This window comes from Macaca mulatta, chromosome 13 (genome assembly GCF_049350105.2).
Source record: "Macaca mulatta isolate MMU2019108-1 chromosome 13, T2T-MMU8v2.0, whole genome shotgun sequence".
In the NCBI taxonomy this organism is placed as follows: Eukaryota; Metazoa; Chordata; class Mammalia; order Primates; family Cercopithecidae; genus Macaca; species Macaca mulatta.
Window position 1 is genome coordinate 60,934,483 of NC_133418.1, and position 16,131 is coordinate 60,950,613.

General features: G+C 38.3%; 1 long non-coding RNA gene across 4 annotated transcripts in view; it reads left to right on the forward strand.

Annotated features, from left to right (window-relative positions):
* LOC106992985 (uncharacterized) overlaps positions 1–16,131 on the forward strand; it is a 143,969-nt gene that overhangs the window by 26,741 nt on the left and 101,097 nt on the right. For all 4 annotated transcript variants that reach the window (XR_013402760.1, XR_013402763.1, XR_013402761.1 and 1 more), the window contains exon 2: positions 7,006–7,091. This is a non-coding gene — a long non-coding RNA (uncharacterized LOC106992985). The remainder of the gene's footprint in view (positions 1–7,005; positions 7,092–16,131) is intronic.

Sequence of the window (16,131 nt, forward strand, 5' to 3'; positions counted from 1 at the left end):
GTGTATAAAGCATAGAAATAATATTGGAATGGATAACTAAGATACGAATATTAAGATTGTCCCCAAAAAAACCACCAACTATTTTTTGCAGAGACCAAAATGCTAAAATATTTAATGAGGCATTGCAAAATATACAAGCCCCCACTTCTAAGGGAGACAAAGTCAAGGTTCAGACTGAACTTTGCTTAGCAACTTTGGAACCATGTGTTTAAAGAATGAGACAGGTTTGTCAAGACTTTCTGCCAAAGCACATCACAAGCTTAACATGTGCTTACTGCCTGCTCTCAAAAACGAGTCTCTATGAGCCAGCCAGCTGCTAGCATTTGTGTTACCCTCTAGCTAGTTAGGTCTCAAACCGGGTTGCATCACTATTTCCCAAGAGAAGCTCCACAAGCTTTCTGTTGTCTCCTATGTCTCTCAGATTACTAATCAAGTCTGTTTTATAAAATCCCCCAAGTTTAACCTTAGAGCCATGATATAAAAATTCATAAATATGAAAATAAATATAAAATTTGTAAACATTAAAATGTTCCTAACTAAACTATTCATTTTCCTGACAAACCTGTTCATCTCACATACTGTTTCTGTTATGATGCAAACAGCCACTTCAAAAAAGTTGAAGTCATAACAATGACGGCTAACATTTATTAAGTACTCAATGTCCCAGATGTTATGTTTTTATCTCCCTTAATTCTCACAGAAGTAGTTTTTGGGAAGAAAATGAACACGTGTTCCTGATCTCTCTCTTCCCACAATTCCTTACTGGAGCAACTCAGGGACTAAAAGCAACCGCCAGAGTCCCTTGGAAGTAATCCATGCTTCTGAGGACATCTGTGAGCTCTCATAGGAGGGGGCAAATGGGGGACATATGAAGTCTGTAGCTCAGGAAGGCTGACCCCTGTCTAAGAGGAAAAGGGGGCCTGCATAGGTAGATGGAGTCACTCTCTTTCCAACTGTCTGTGAAAACTGTCTCCTTTGTAGTTGGAGAGCCTGAGAGCAAAGAAGCTCCTTCCTCTCTCTTTTAAGTGAAGGGGACCAGTTTACCAACTTTTCTGATATTGTACTAGAATAGAGATTCTAGAAATACTGTGCCTGGACCAGAAGCAACAGTATCACCTGGGAACTTACTAGAACTTGTTAAATAAATTCTAATTCTCATGTCTTACTGCAGGTCTATGAATTAGAAACTCCAAAAGTGGGTCCCAGCAAGCTGTATTTTAATACAAGTCATCCAGGAGATTGTGATAGACCCTCATGTTTGAGAACCACTGGGCTTGCAGAGCAGAAAGCTTAATATCCTCCACCTGCTGGTTTATGAATATTAGACAAACCCAAGCCACCTGACCTGTAAAGGTGCTGAGGTGCTCACAGCCATTAATAAAGCACAGGAAATTACAATGTAGGTAATAACTTTAGTAACTTGAGGGAGATCCCTCAGCTGATCAATCAGAAAAGGTCACAGAAAAATAATCAAAGACAGGTCAAAATTTTAATCCTAATAACAGCCCTGTTAGTTCCCCTGATAAAAATTGAGGCTTAGAGAGGTTACATAACTTGTTCAAAGTCACACTGCTAATAAATAATAAAGATTTGAACCCAGAGCTGATTCCAAATCCTTGGCTTTGCCCTCCATACCTAATTAAGTTGTAATTAAGTGTACCTCAGCTGTTGCTGTATAATCCTTTTTAAAACCTTGATTTAAACTGTGATAATGGAGGAAACATACATAAGAGTGCATATATCTGTGTGTGTATATTATATATATATATATGTGTATACATCTATTTATGGTAAATATATGTCAAGAGACATTTTTGTTTATATATATTTGTATTTGTTATTGTTACACAGCCAGCACCCATATAATCGCCACCACTTAGGGTGAAATAGAACATTGTAGCCCCAGAAGCTCCTGTATGCCTTTCTCTTCCTCCTGGAAGTAACCATTAATTTGACCCTTGTGATAATTGTTTAATCACTTTTTCTTACTAAATCACCTCTATAAGGATTCTCAAACAATATAGTTTGGTGGTTTTTTCACCCTGTTTTGCACTTTTGAAAGGAATCATACTGTTTATATTCTTTTGTATCCTGCTTCTCTTGCTCAATATAATGTTTGTGAATGCATCTGTGTTGTATGTAGCCATAGATCATTTTCATTGCTATGTTGTGTTGCATTCAGTGGGTCATAAACATTTTCTTTATCCTGGAATTCATTTCTTCATTCCCACTGTCACTCTTCTAATTCAAGCATTCAGTATATGTTTTTTTATTAATTAAATTATCCCAGTGACCCCTAACTGTTCTCCTCATCTCCAGGCTCTCTCTGATGGCTGGCAGAGTAATTTTTCTGGAGGCCAACACTGATCATGTGCCTCCTGTTAAAAGTTGTTGTCAAAAGAGAGGAAGAAGAAAGACTGGTGGTAGACAGCGACCATATTATTCAAGGCATTGGTGACCATTTTAAGGATTGTGGTTTTTATTCTAAAGGCAATGGAAAGCCCTTTCTGGCTGATAGCTTTGACTTTCTAAGTTCAGTTACTCCTACACCAGAGTCCCTAGACCATCAGCTTAGACCCTTTTGATAATTACGTCTGCAAGAATACAATCAAGTGTGCTAGTCCCTTATTATGCTCTGCATAGTGCCTTGGGATTGCTTAGGCTGCTAGTTGGTTCTGCCAGCCCTGGCCCCATTGGTTGCCAATTCTCTTTCATTACTCTGTAATGAACTATTATGTGCCTAGCATATCTCACAGATGAGGCCATATAAGTTAATGCATTTATGGATAAAATGTGACGACTTTTGATAGTACAATAGTGAACTATTAATTTTGCTAAAAATGGCAAGTGGAAGAAAAATAAATGGAATAACTAAGAATTGTAAGATTTAGCTCAAAATCTCACCTAAGTGCCCTAGGGTAAAGACATTTCAAGTGTCTTAACAGACATCTCTGATTCATACCATTAAATATAATGAGAATCACAGAATGTTAGAGCAAGAAGAGGCTTCCATAGTTATAAATGTAGTTACAGACTATAATTTTCCCCCCTCTTGCTGTCATCTTACAGACTATAACTTTAGTAGAGAGGTTTGCAAACTTTTTTTTGTAAAGGGACAGATACTAAATATTTTCAGCTTTGCGGACTGTATGGTCTCTGTCACAGCTACTGAACTCTGCCTTTGTAGGGTGAAAGCAGCCATAGACAATATGTAAATGATTGGGTCTGGCTGTGTTCCAATAAAATTTTATTGGTGGCAGGCAAGATTTAACCCCTGGACTGTAGTTTGCCAACCCCTGCCTTAATGTATAATTTCAGTCCTCATTGCTGTTTTTTGTTGTTTTGGTTTATTCCTTAGTTTTTAAAAATTAAGATCTAATTTACACTCAATAAAATGTAGCAGCTCGGCTGGGTGCAGTGGCTCACTCCTGTAATCCCAGCACTTTGGGAGGCCAAGGTGGGCGGATCATGAGGTCAGGAGTTCGAGACCAGCCTGGTCAACATGGCAAAACTCCGTCTCTACTAAAAAGACAACAATTAGCTGGGTGTGGTGGTGGGCACCTGTAATCCCAGCTACTCAGGAGGCTGAGGCAGGAGAATTGCTTGAACCTAGGAAGCGGAGGTTGCAGTAAGCCAAGATTACACCATTGCACTTTAGCCTGGGTGACAGAGAGAGACTGTGACTCAAAAAAAAAAAAAAAAAAAAAAAAAGTAACAGCTCTTGAGTGCAGTGTCTGATGAGTTTTTGACAAACTATTCACCTGTGTAACCCCACCGTCCTAATCAAGATATAGAGTATTTCCATTGCCCCAGAAATTTCCTTCGTGCCCCTTTCGCATCAGTCCTTACCCCTGCCCCCAGAGGTTAACCACTGTTCTGATTTCTATCTCATAGAATAATTTAGCCTGTTCTTGAACTTCATATAAATAAAATTACACAGTGCATGTCTGAGTGTATGGCTTCTTTCACTCAACTTATTTGTGAGAGTCATCCATGTTGCTGAGGGTGTCAGTAGTTCATTCCTTTTATTACTGAATAGCATTCCATTTTATGAATATACCACGGTTTTATGAATATCCCTGTATTAGTTTCCTAGGGCTGCCTTAACAAATGACTACAAACGTGGTGGCTTAAAACAACAAAAGGTTATTCTCTCATAGCTCTGGAGGCCAGAAGCCCAAAATCAGGGTATTGGCAGAGCTGTGCTCCCTCTGAAGACTCTAGGGGATAATCCTGCCTTGCTTCTTCCAGCTTCTGGTGGCTCCAGATATGCCTTGGTTTGTGGCAGCATAACTCCAATCTCTGCCTCTGTCTTCATATGGCCTTCCTCCCTGTGTCTCTGTGTCTTTCTTATCTTCTGTCCCTCATATGGACAGTGTCGTTGATCTCATCTCAAGATCCTTAATTACATCTGCAAAAATCCTTTTCCCAAATAAGGGCACATTCACAGTTTCTGGGTGGACTCTTTTAGGGGGTCACTATTTAACCTACTATAATATCACAGTTTGTCAAGTCACCTAATAATATACATCTGAAGTATTTCTTTTTTGTTGTTATTATGAATAAAGCTGCTATGAGTCATACCATACCAGGCTTTTTGTAGATTTGTTTTCAGCCTCACAGTTTTTGAATTCCAGTTTTAATTATCTTAATATAAACTGTGATTAATTTTCTTTTTAGTGATAATTACCCATAATATTTTTAATTTTGGCAGGAATTTCTGTAAGAATTGTTCAACCCGTATACATCTGATTTAGATATTTTGTACAACTGAAAACATAATAATGCCAAGAGATAAGATATGGAATTCTACTATCTTCATTTTTGTTTCTCAAGATACCATCAAGAAATGAACAAGTTCCATGAGGCAGTGGCTTTAACTCCTTGAAATATCAGGAGTACCTGATTAAAGCGGAAAAAAAAAAGCAAAAAACAAACAACAGCAACAAAAAACAAAGACAATTTGACTCCATTGTGTCTTCTGTTTTGTTATGATACTTTATTAGTGCTTGCAACTATGACCTAGGCTAAATTTGATACATTTATCTCATATGGAAATGACTAATACTGACCTTCCACTGTTTTGGAATTTAAATGCAGCTCCTTAATAAACAACCAAATAAAGCCATTCATCTGGGCTGCCCTTCCACCCTTAGATTCTGATAGACCTAAATACTACTGGTATGTGGTTTAGAGGCTTTCTGGCTATATTTAAGAGTATGTGTCTGAATCTCACTTTGCAATGAAATCTTCTTAGAGAGCAGGAATTCGGTCTCATTTATTTGTGTATCTCACAACTCTAGGCCCAGCTCAGTGCTTTCTTAATCTTACAGGTGTTTCCTGACTAAATAGTACCTGTTAATAAAAAATAAGGAAGAGAGTATCTTATTTCTTAGTAGAGTAATTCCACTAATGTAGAACAATTCCAGCTAATGAAATTTTTAGAAATAGGTTTAATGAATGATTCCTTTTTTTAATCCACTAGAAAGTCTCTATGATTATTATTTATTACGCTGGTGGTTTCTTATTGAATATTTGTTCCCTTTGTTCAAAATTCTAGGAACTGGTGAGTGGCTTCACTACTCATTTATAAAAGCAATTTAAAACACTTCTCAGTCCCTTTTGACACTTGGCAAATCTAACAGAGAAAAGTAGAGTTCTCATTATACTTTTTCGACAGCTTTAAAACGTGGTCCTGTAAATGGTTTGGAGTTTTTTTTTAATGGGCACAGAATTATGTAATGTGCTTTGTCATTACCAATCCAATCTTTTGCAATGTCTATAAATCGAAAATCTTATTTACCTGTGTTAGCAAAGTATAGATACAGCTTCATTATTTGGAATAGAATTACTTTGAAACTTTTGGGTAAATAAATTTGGAAGTTTCAACTAATCCTGATTTCCATTTTACTTTATTCTGTTCCTTTTATTTCCCTTTTGGTTGTAATAGTTCTACCTCTGAAATCAGAGTTGACAAACATGTCCTATTGAAACCATGTTTTCTTCATTTTTGACACAATTATTCACAGGATGAGGTGTAACAGAAAAGACAGTGAAGACTATGATAACACAGCCACATGCTAGATAGTGTAACTTATGATAAATATATTTAAAGGCACATAGTGCTATTTTCAAAAACACAATTTAAAATCAAATAGGCATTTTAAAGTCATTTCATGTGTGGCATTATTAACCAGATAATATTATTAGCCAGGATTTCTAAGATATCTTCCACTAGTTCAGGAATATTTTCAACTGTAAGTAACAGAATAACAGACTAATAGATCTGAAACTAGAGAAGTTTGTCTAACAACAAAAGTTAGGTGCCTTCTGGCATCAGTTTAGTGGCTTAATGTGAGGGCTCTGGATTGGTATCTCTGTGATTTCTTTTGCCTTCTCTTCATAGTCACAAGATAGATGCAAAAGCTCCAAGCACCAAAATTTTCAAACGTAGGAAGCAGGAGATATGACTAGACAGATCTTTCTCCTTTTTTTTTTTTTTTCCAGACCAGGGAAGACATTTTTTTTTTTTCAAATCATTCATTGAGTAGATTTCCCCTTGCATTTCATTGACCAAAATGTGTCACATGACTATCTCTAGCTATAAAGGAGGCTGGGAAAATAATTGTTTACTTTCACCTCTTAATTAGAGGGAGGCAAGGAAAAAGGGGTTGGGAATGACTTTTGCGTAACTAGTCACATATTCTATATACTAGGTGTTGGGTAACTATATGTTAAGTGATCCATACTCTTAAACAGAGCTAATGTTCAGGTATACATCCACCCCTTCATTATCTTTCCTATCAAATTTGTATTTTCTTTTCCTCATTTGTTCAGAAACAGAAGTTCTTAGTTGTACTACTAGTTATCAGCAAATGTTTATATCTATGATATGGAATACATTAGTATTTATTCTGTGACTGGAGAGAGAATAAGGAATGGCTTTATATAAGACATTTATCCATTCATTCAATAAATATTTATCGAGTACCTATTATATTCCAGGTTTTTGAGACATCTGTGGGCAAAACAAAGTGCCCTGCCCTCAAGGGAGCCCACATTCTAACAGAGCATATCGACATTTTTAAAAGGTGAGTAGGATTTTTATAAATTTGATGAGAGGGGATTGCATTTCATTCAAAGTGAACAGCATGAGCCAAGATATGGACTTGTGCATAGGCATGCCCTGTTTGTGGAGCACCAAGTAGCTCTGTGAAGTGTAGAACACATGATGAGGACTGAAAGGGCAGCTTACTGTCAGATTGTGAGCAGGGAAATGTGAGTTTTTCCAGATCAGAACTAGCATCTTACAAAGTTAGTACTGAAGCTTAGTAGACATCTTCACCTGGAGGACCTCTAGACACTTCAAATTATCGTGTCTCAAATAGACTCGGTATATTAATACTTCTCATGAAACCTGTGCTTCTCCTTTATTTCCTAACTTCTTAAATGGCACTGCTATTTTTCTGGTTTAGGCCTTCACCATTTCTCACCTGGGCTATTGCCATTATTTCCTGCCTCTTGAATCCATTCTTTCTCAAACTGCCAAGTGATTTTTGGCTGGGCATGATGACTCGTGCTTGTAATCCCAACACCTTGGGAGGCTAAGGTGGGAGGATCACTTGCGCCCAGGAGTTCAAGACCAACCTGGGCAATATAGTGAGACCTCATATCTACAAATTTTTTTTTTTTTTTTTTAATTAGCCAAGTGTGGTGTTGTGTGCCTGTAGTCCCAGCTAATCAGGAGGCTGATGTAGGAGAATCACTTGAGCCCACTGCACCACTGCACTCCAGCTTGGGCACCAGAATGAGACTCTGTCTAAAAAAAAATAAAGTGATTTTTTTTCTAAAACTTACATAACCCAGAAGTTAGATAGGGGACATAGATTATGGAATATCTGTAAACTTGAGGGATGGGGTACTGCAGAGGGAGCAAATATTTATATTAGTTCTCTATTACCATGTAACAAATTACCACAAATTTAGAGAGGTTTAAAACAATACCCATTTATTATTCCAGAGTTTCTGTGGGTCAGGAGTCACAGGCACAGTTTAGCTGGGTCTTCTGCTTAAGGTCTCACAAGGCTGCCAAGTGTGGACAGGCAGAATGGCTATTATTAAAAAATGGAAAAAACCAACCGATGTTGGTGAGGCTGTGGAGAAAAGGGAATGCTTATACACTGTTGGTGGGAATGTAAATTAGTTCAGCTACTGTGGAAAGCAGTCTGAAGATTTCTCAAAGAATTGAAAACAGAACTACCATATGACCCAGCAATCCCGTTAGTGGGTATATATTCAAAAGAAAACAAATCGTTCTACCAAAAAGACACGGCAGTACATGTTCATCACAGCACTATTCATAATAGCAAAGACATGGAATCAATCTAGGTGCCCATCAATAGCTGGCTGGATAAAGAAAATGTGGTATATATATACTATAGAACAGTGCCATAAAAAAAGAACAAAATCATGTCCCTTGCAGCAACATGGACGGAGCTGGAGGCCATTATCCTAAGCAAATTAACACAGGAAGAGACAGCCAAATACCAGCCTGGCATGGTGGCTCATGCCTGTAATCCCAACACTTTGGGATGCCGAGGCAGGAGGATCTTTTGAGCCCAGGAGTTTGAGACCAGCTTGGGCAACATGACAAAACCCTGCCTCTACAAAAAAAAAAAAATACAATTAGCTGGGCATGGTGGTGTACTCCTGTAGTTCCAGCTACTCAGGAGACTGAGGTGGGAGGATCACCTGAGCCCAGGGAGGTCGAGGCTGCGGTGAGCCTTGATTAGGCCACTGCACTCTAGCCTGGGTGACAGAGTGAGACCCTGTCTCAAAAACAAAAAGAAAATCAAATACTGCTTGTTCTTATAAGTGGGAGCTAAACATTGGGTACACATGAACACAAAGATGAAAACAATAGACACTGAGAACTCCAAAAGGGGAGGGAGAGTGGAGGACAAGCAATGAAAAACTGCCTATTGGGTACTATGTTGAGTACCTGGGTGACAGGGTCTTTCGTACCCCAAACCTCAGTGTCAAGCAATATACCCAGGTAACATACCTGCACATGTACTCCCTGACTCTAAAATAAAATTTGAAAAAAAAAAAAAATGTGTGGACAGGGCTGTGTTCTCATTTGGCAACTTGACTGGGAAAGAATCTACTTCCAGGTTCACTCAGGTTGTTGGCAAACTTCATTTCCTTGTGTTGGTAAGGCTGAGAGCCCCAGCTTCTTTCGCGCTATTGGCCGGAGGATGCCCTTAGCACCTAGAGACCACCTGTAGTTCCTAGAGGCTACTTACATGTGGCCTTTTCCAACTTGGCTGCTTACTTCATCAGACCAACTTGGCTGCTTACTTCATCAGACTAGAGTGAGTCTGTGAGCAAGACCAGGCAATATAATTATGGGAGTGACATCCCATCACCTTTGCCATATTTTATTATTTATAAACAAGTTACAGGTCCTGCCCACACTCAGAGAGGTATGAACACCAGAGATGTGAACACCAAGAGGCAAAGATCATGGGGAGCCACCTTATGGTGTGTTTCTCACATTTTCACAGTCTTCTCTGTCCTTGGGGTCCACTTCACAAATACTGTCTCTGGGATCGATCTTGAAGTGAAGCCTGGTTTCTGCCAACGAACAAACCAAAAAAAACCAACCACTCAAAATGTTTATGAGTTAGTATTTTATAGAAGATATAGGGGCCCTCTGCGTTCGGCAGTTTTGCTGTTTTTTCTCACTTTTCTCCCATTTTCCTACAATTGTCCTAGGAAATTCCTTCTCCCTCTGGAAAGCACAGCAGTCCAGCTTTTCTAGGCTTCCACTCACAAATATATACAGTCAAATTGCTTCAGGGCTCAGCACAACAAATTTAGTCCATATTGTTTAGAAAGCAGTAGGGATTAAAACAGAAAAGCTTTTCCCCACGTTATATCCAAATTTGATCCTGTTTCTCCTTTGCTGAAAAAGCCCTTTAATGCTTGCTTCCCTATTGCTACATAATAGGTATAAAAATTATGGAATAAATTTGAATTCCCAAGTATGACGTGTGAGACCTTCCCTGATTTGGTACTTGCCTGGTTTCTGGTTACCCCCACCCTGTACTATAAGGCCCAGATTTTAGGGAATTATTTTATAGCTTGCTTCCTGGTTCAGAAACTTGACTCCCACTGTTCTTTTTCCCTCCAATGCCAGTCGTCTGTCTCCCTTTCTGTCACTCCCTCCTCTAGACATCTACTGAAGTATTATTTCCTCTAGGAAGCTTTTCCTGTCTTCTTATTTTGTAAACTCACAGAACCTTGTATGAACTGATACTAGTATCTATAACACTTTTATAAACTTGTTTATATGCCTGTATCTTTTTAGAAAACTTGAAGAGGTTGTCCTATCACAAAGATAAATACAGGTCAACACAGCAGGACAGAGGGGATAGCTGGAGTATATATCTGAAAGTAATTAACATAAAAGATGGTATTTGAAGTCATGGAGTAGACAAGATCATCCAGAGGAAAATAGAAGAGGGCAGAACAAAGCAGTATAGAACCTGTAATTAGGATGCCCAGTGAAGTATAAAACCAACTTCTGTTTGCAGTTCACCAGGTCTTTAGGTGCTATTTGTATATTGCTTGTTTTTTGAATTACTTTTTGTCTACACTAAATAGATTAGTCAAATGTTGTAGAGTAGTGTGGATTCTGACTATAGTCTAAATAAGGTATACGATGAGAATTTTCATTTAAGGAAAAAATATTCCTCATGAAGGAATTAATTTTAAGGAACCTCAGATAAAATGCTCTCTCTGTTTTATAATTTGAGCAACTTAAATAATTTTTCAGTCTCCTGCCAGTTTAATTTCAGTAAATTCCTGTCCTAAATAGCATTTCTATTACACACCATAACATATAAACTTACAACCTTGTGGCCTCAGTTATTTTCTTGAAATGATGAGCCCTGAGTGAATTAAAGGTCTTAATGTTCAGAGATAAGAGCTCAATTTCTCCAGATTTTATGTAGTCACTCTTTGTAATAATTCAGTAAGTACATTGAATATCTATCATATTAATCTGTTATTGCCTTTGTTGGTTTGATTGTTTTCTGACAGATGGCTTCCATAAGATATTTGTAAACTTCATCAACCTAGTATAATGTCACTTCCTCAAATTTAATTTTTGGTTTTAAAAATACTATAAATTAGAATTAAATTGCAAGCAAAACTCAGTTTTAATCTTCAAGTTGTTTCATACACTACAGTCTTATATTTCGTATTCCTTCCTTCAAAATAAGTTTATTGCTGAAATTATTCACAATTTGAGAAGTGAGACAAATTGTTGTGATAAGATTTTGAGAGAGGAAAACATATAATGGTTTTAAATTTATTAACTTTTTTTGCTAATATGTTTGTGAGAGATTAGTAAAAGCCTTTTATATTTATTTATTAAGAATAGAGTTTTATGTTATTCCACTTGCATTGCCATAAAGAAATACCTGAGGCTGGGTAATTTTTGAAGAAAAGAGGTGTGATTGGCTCATGGTTCTGCAGGAATACAAGAAGCATGGTGCCAGTATCTGCTTCTGGTGAGGGCCAGAAGCTTCCAATCATGGTGTAAGGCAAAGAGAGAGCAAGCACATCACATGGCAAGAGTGGGAGCAACAGAGAGAGACAGGGGAGGTGTCACACTCTTTTAAACAACCAGATCTCATGTGAATTCAGAGCTAGAACTCACTCATTATCTCAAGAATGGCGCTAAGCCATTCATGAGGGATCCCCTCTTATGGTCCAACACCTTCCTCTAGGCCCCTCCTCCAACAATGGGGATTACATTTATTTTCCTTTTCTTTTTCTCTTTTTTTGAGACAGGCTCTCACTCTGTCGCCCAGGCTGGAGTGCAGTGGCACAATCCTGAATCACTGCCACCTACGCCTCCTGGGTGCAAGTGATTCTCTCACCGCAGGCTGCCCTGGGACTACAGGTGCTCACCACCACGCCTAATTTTTGTAATTTTTTAGAGATGGGGTTTTGCCATGTTGCCCCGGTTGGTCTCAAATGCCTGAACTCAAGCAATCTGCTTGCCTCAGCCTTTCAAAATGCTGGGATTACAGGTGGGAGCCACTGCACCCAGCCGGGGATTACATTTTAACATGAGATTTGGAGGGAACAAACATCCAAATCTCATACTAAGTACTGTATTAATAATTTGTGATACATTCCTGTTATACTGCTCTCAAATGATTTTGAAATGAAATGGAGGATTTTATTCATCAGAATTCCTATGGCATTGCCCCTCCTAATGTTGGGAGGTGGTGTGCTTCTCCCTACTCTTCTGTTTTCATGTGGAGGGACTTCCCCAGAGTAGTAGCACTCTGACCTCTTATTCCACCTGGCTGGTGGCTGACAGCCATTAATCTACAGATCATAACCCGGTGGAGTGAATCTATCAAAAAAATCATATGCACATAAACGTTCAGTTCTGGACCAAACTGAGTCAGTTTCAATTTCTGTTCTGGGGTCTGATTTGGGGACAGAGTGTGAGTGGGATAGGGCAGAGTATGTTAGGAAACATTAGCTAGCTCATTTAGCCCTCAGCCCTAACTCTCATTCCACAAACAGTTTTATCAATAATAAAAGTGACAGTTTGACCTCTAACTTCCTAGTTGAAGTCACTAAGATTCCTTCCAGTTCTGAAATTCCATGATCTTAAATGAGATTAAGTGGGTGGGTACACTCACTGAGCATATGGGTTCAAAACCCAGTAGAAAGCAATAGGCTTATCAAAAGTACATCTACTTCTTGATTTAAATTGTAAATTGCCCCTGACACTTTTCTTTCTCTTAAGGGAGAATAAAACTTCATAAATTTGACATGAAATGAGTAGTTTTGTTTTGTCCTATCTTCAGCCAGAGACAACCTGGCATGGATTCTTTTTCTTTCCTTTCCTTTTCTTTTTTCTTTTTTTTTTTCTTTTTGAGATGGAGTTTTGCTATTTCACCCAGGCTGGAGTGCAGTGGCACCATCTCGGCTCATTGTAACCTCCGCCTTCTGGTTTCAAGCTATTCTCCTGCCTCAGCCTCCCGAGTAACTGGGATCACAGGCGCCCGCCACCACGCCAGGCTAATTTTTATATTTTTAGTAGAGACGGGGTTTCACCATGTTGGCCAGGCTGGTCTTGAACTCTTAACCTCATGATCTGCTCGCCTCAGCCGCCCAAAGTGCTGGGATTACAGTCGTGAGCCACAGCACCCAACCCAACATGGACTCTTAATATGACAAATCCAGACCATCAGGAGATAGGCCTGAGGGAGAGGGAGTTGTAGAAAGAGAGATCTTGATTCCTTCTGAGTTATTCTAGTTGTTCACCAACATTATCTTGCAAAGGTGGGACCTGGCCACCTTGCAGCTAGGAGAAGGACAAATACATGGAGTTAGGATAAAAGTGTCTGGCTTGGGTTGGGCGAGGTGGCTCAGGCCTATAATCCCAACACTTTGGGAGGCCAAAGCGAGCGGATCACAAGGTCAGGAGATCGAGACCATCTTGGCTAACACGGTGAAACCCCGTCTCTACTAAAAAATACAAAAAAAAAATTAGCCTGGAGTGATGGGGGCGCCTGTAGTCCCAGCTGCTCAGGAGGCTGAGGCAGGAGAATGGCGTGAACCTGAGAGGCGGAGCTTGCAGTGAGCCGAGATAGCGCCACTGCACTCCAGCCTGGGCGACAGAGCAAGGCTCTGTCTCAAAAAAAAAAAAAAAAAAAAAAAAAAAGAGTCTCTGACTTGTTCTTCAGGACATTTTTATGCCTCAAAAAGCCTAGGATAGGAACTGAAAAAAACACTTATCCTTAATGTACTGGGTAAAGTATGGTGCCACCCCTGCTCTAGATATGAAGGGAATAATTCAGCCTGATAAAATTTCATAGTCACAAGCACATTACCAAGTGAAGTATCATCTAGGATAAACCTGGTTTTAAATGAAAAGTCCCCCCTAGAGGCAACTATTTCAATTCAATGCCATTTTTTCTCAGTCTATCACATGTAGTTTTCTGGTAATAGAAGAAACATGGAAATAGATAATTGAAAGAACAATGTGAAACTAAATATAAAAGCGTGGCATTTAATTGTCAGTAATGTTAAGTACATATCTAAAACTAAACACTGAAATTGTGTGTTTTCATGTTCCGTAACTTAAATTCCCAAAACATATCTGAAAATGCCCTACATGTAGTAGAACACTGAATTTCATACATGGTGAGTAAAACTGAGGAGAGCCAGCCCTAGTTGTAGCCTCCTTAGTAATAATAAATAGGTAAGTTAATAGGAAATAACATATTGTTGTGTGTGTCTGTTTTGTAAAAATAATGAAACAATAAATAAATGTGATATTTAATAGCTTTCTATATTTTTATATAATTTTTGTATTAACAGCCATTAAAAAGTACCCCAAAAAGCCAGAAAAATAAAGAGGTAAGGGTTACAGCAGATGGTAAATGCTGGCCAATTATGTAACTGACTACTCAAAGTTACTTAGGTAGAGAGCCAAAATTTTCTACATTTGGAGTATGCTAGTTCTGTATTATTTAACAATATAATATGGTAAGATGATACTTTTTGGGTTTACATTATACAAATTCTGCCTTAAAGAAATACCATACCAGTTTTAGTGGGTATTCCATATGTTTATTGCAAGAAATAAATCCAATAATCAAATTTTTTTTCAGTGTTAAAATAGATTTTTCCTTGTATGTTTAAAATGCACAGGTCATACTTAACAGCGTTGTCTGCCTTTAGGGTTGGTATCTCTGCCAGAGTATGAATGTCAAAGTGAAAATGTCTGAAATCTCATGAGTCAATTTCATAACAGCTTAATGATTATTCATGATAAATACCTATAGATTGAAAACAAATGCTTGTGGGCAGGCATGTGTTCCTCTGATCACCTGTTTGAGGTGTCTGTGTTACTCTGTATATAGCTTTCAAGGTTTGGGCCTGTGAAATGTCAGGGTCTCTAGAAATGCTATAAATGAACTAACTACAAAATGAAAACCTTGAACTTTTTGTATTATTACAATGTAAAAAGGGTTCACTCCTTGAACAGGTGCAGTGTTTCAGATGGGTAGCATTTGAATAATGCCCCAAGCTATATGTGTACAGTAATGTCCCAAGTTACTTCCAGTAATTGGTTTAAAATGTCCTAAGGAAATCTAAGAATTAGAATTCTTCAGAACTCTTGCTGTTTCTCTTTTGGTGGAAGAAACATAATACATCTCCGTGTGTCTTTTTTTTTTAAAGCTCTACTAAATAGACTAACAGTAATACAGACAATTTCCTAATACATTTTCCGGGCTAGGTACAATGCAGCAAAATTCTTAGGTGAGATGTTGTGAATTCTATGCAATTAAAAAAAATCATCATCTATAGGAAATGTTCCTTTAAGAAATTCAGTCCAAAATTCTTCACAATTTTTTTTTATCTTCAGTCACAGCTAGAAAAAATCCAGCAAGATAGTTCTTTAGGACAGTACTATACCTTGTGACATCTGTAAACCTTATCATGAGACTGAAATATCACTGGAAATATTGTTATATGGAGAAAATTCTGTAAATGGTATTTGGTATATATGGGTTAGAAGAAATATTTTGGTGAACTACTTGAGGCTGGTGAGTGGGACCTCCTTCCCATAGGGCATGCTGAGAATAAGAAATCTTTTTTTTTTTTTTTTTTAAGAGACAGGGTATCATAATATTGCTTAGGCTGGTCTTGAACTCCTGTATTCAAGTGATCCGCCCACGTTGGCCTTCCAAAGTGCTGGGACTACAGGCGTGAGCCACCACACCCAGCCTACCTTTAATGATGATGTTAGAATATGCAAGTTTGAGGTTAAAGCTAAGTCATTCAGAAAAAATAGAGGAGAGGCAATGTGCACATTCTTTGCTATTTGTTGTGGTTAAGATGTGTCCACAAATTCTTTGATACACCTTTCTTGAAGAGGTGGTGCTTACTGACCCTCCTCTTGACTTTATGAACTTGCTTTCCCCTGCTTGACTTTATGGACTGCATGGTTTGCTTCTTACAGATAAAATAGGGCATAAGTGACAATGTGTGACTTCTAAGACTCCTAAAATACAATGTGACTTCCTC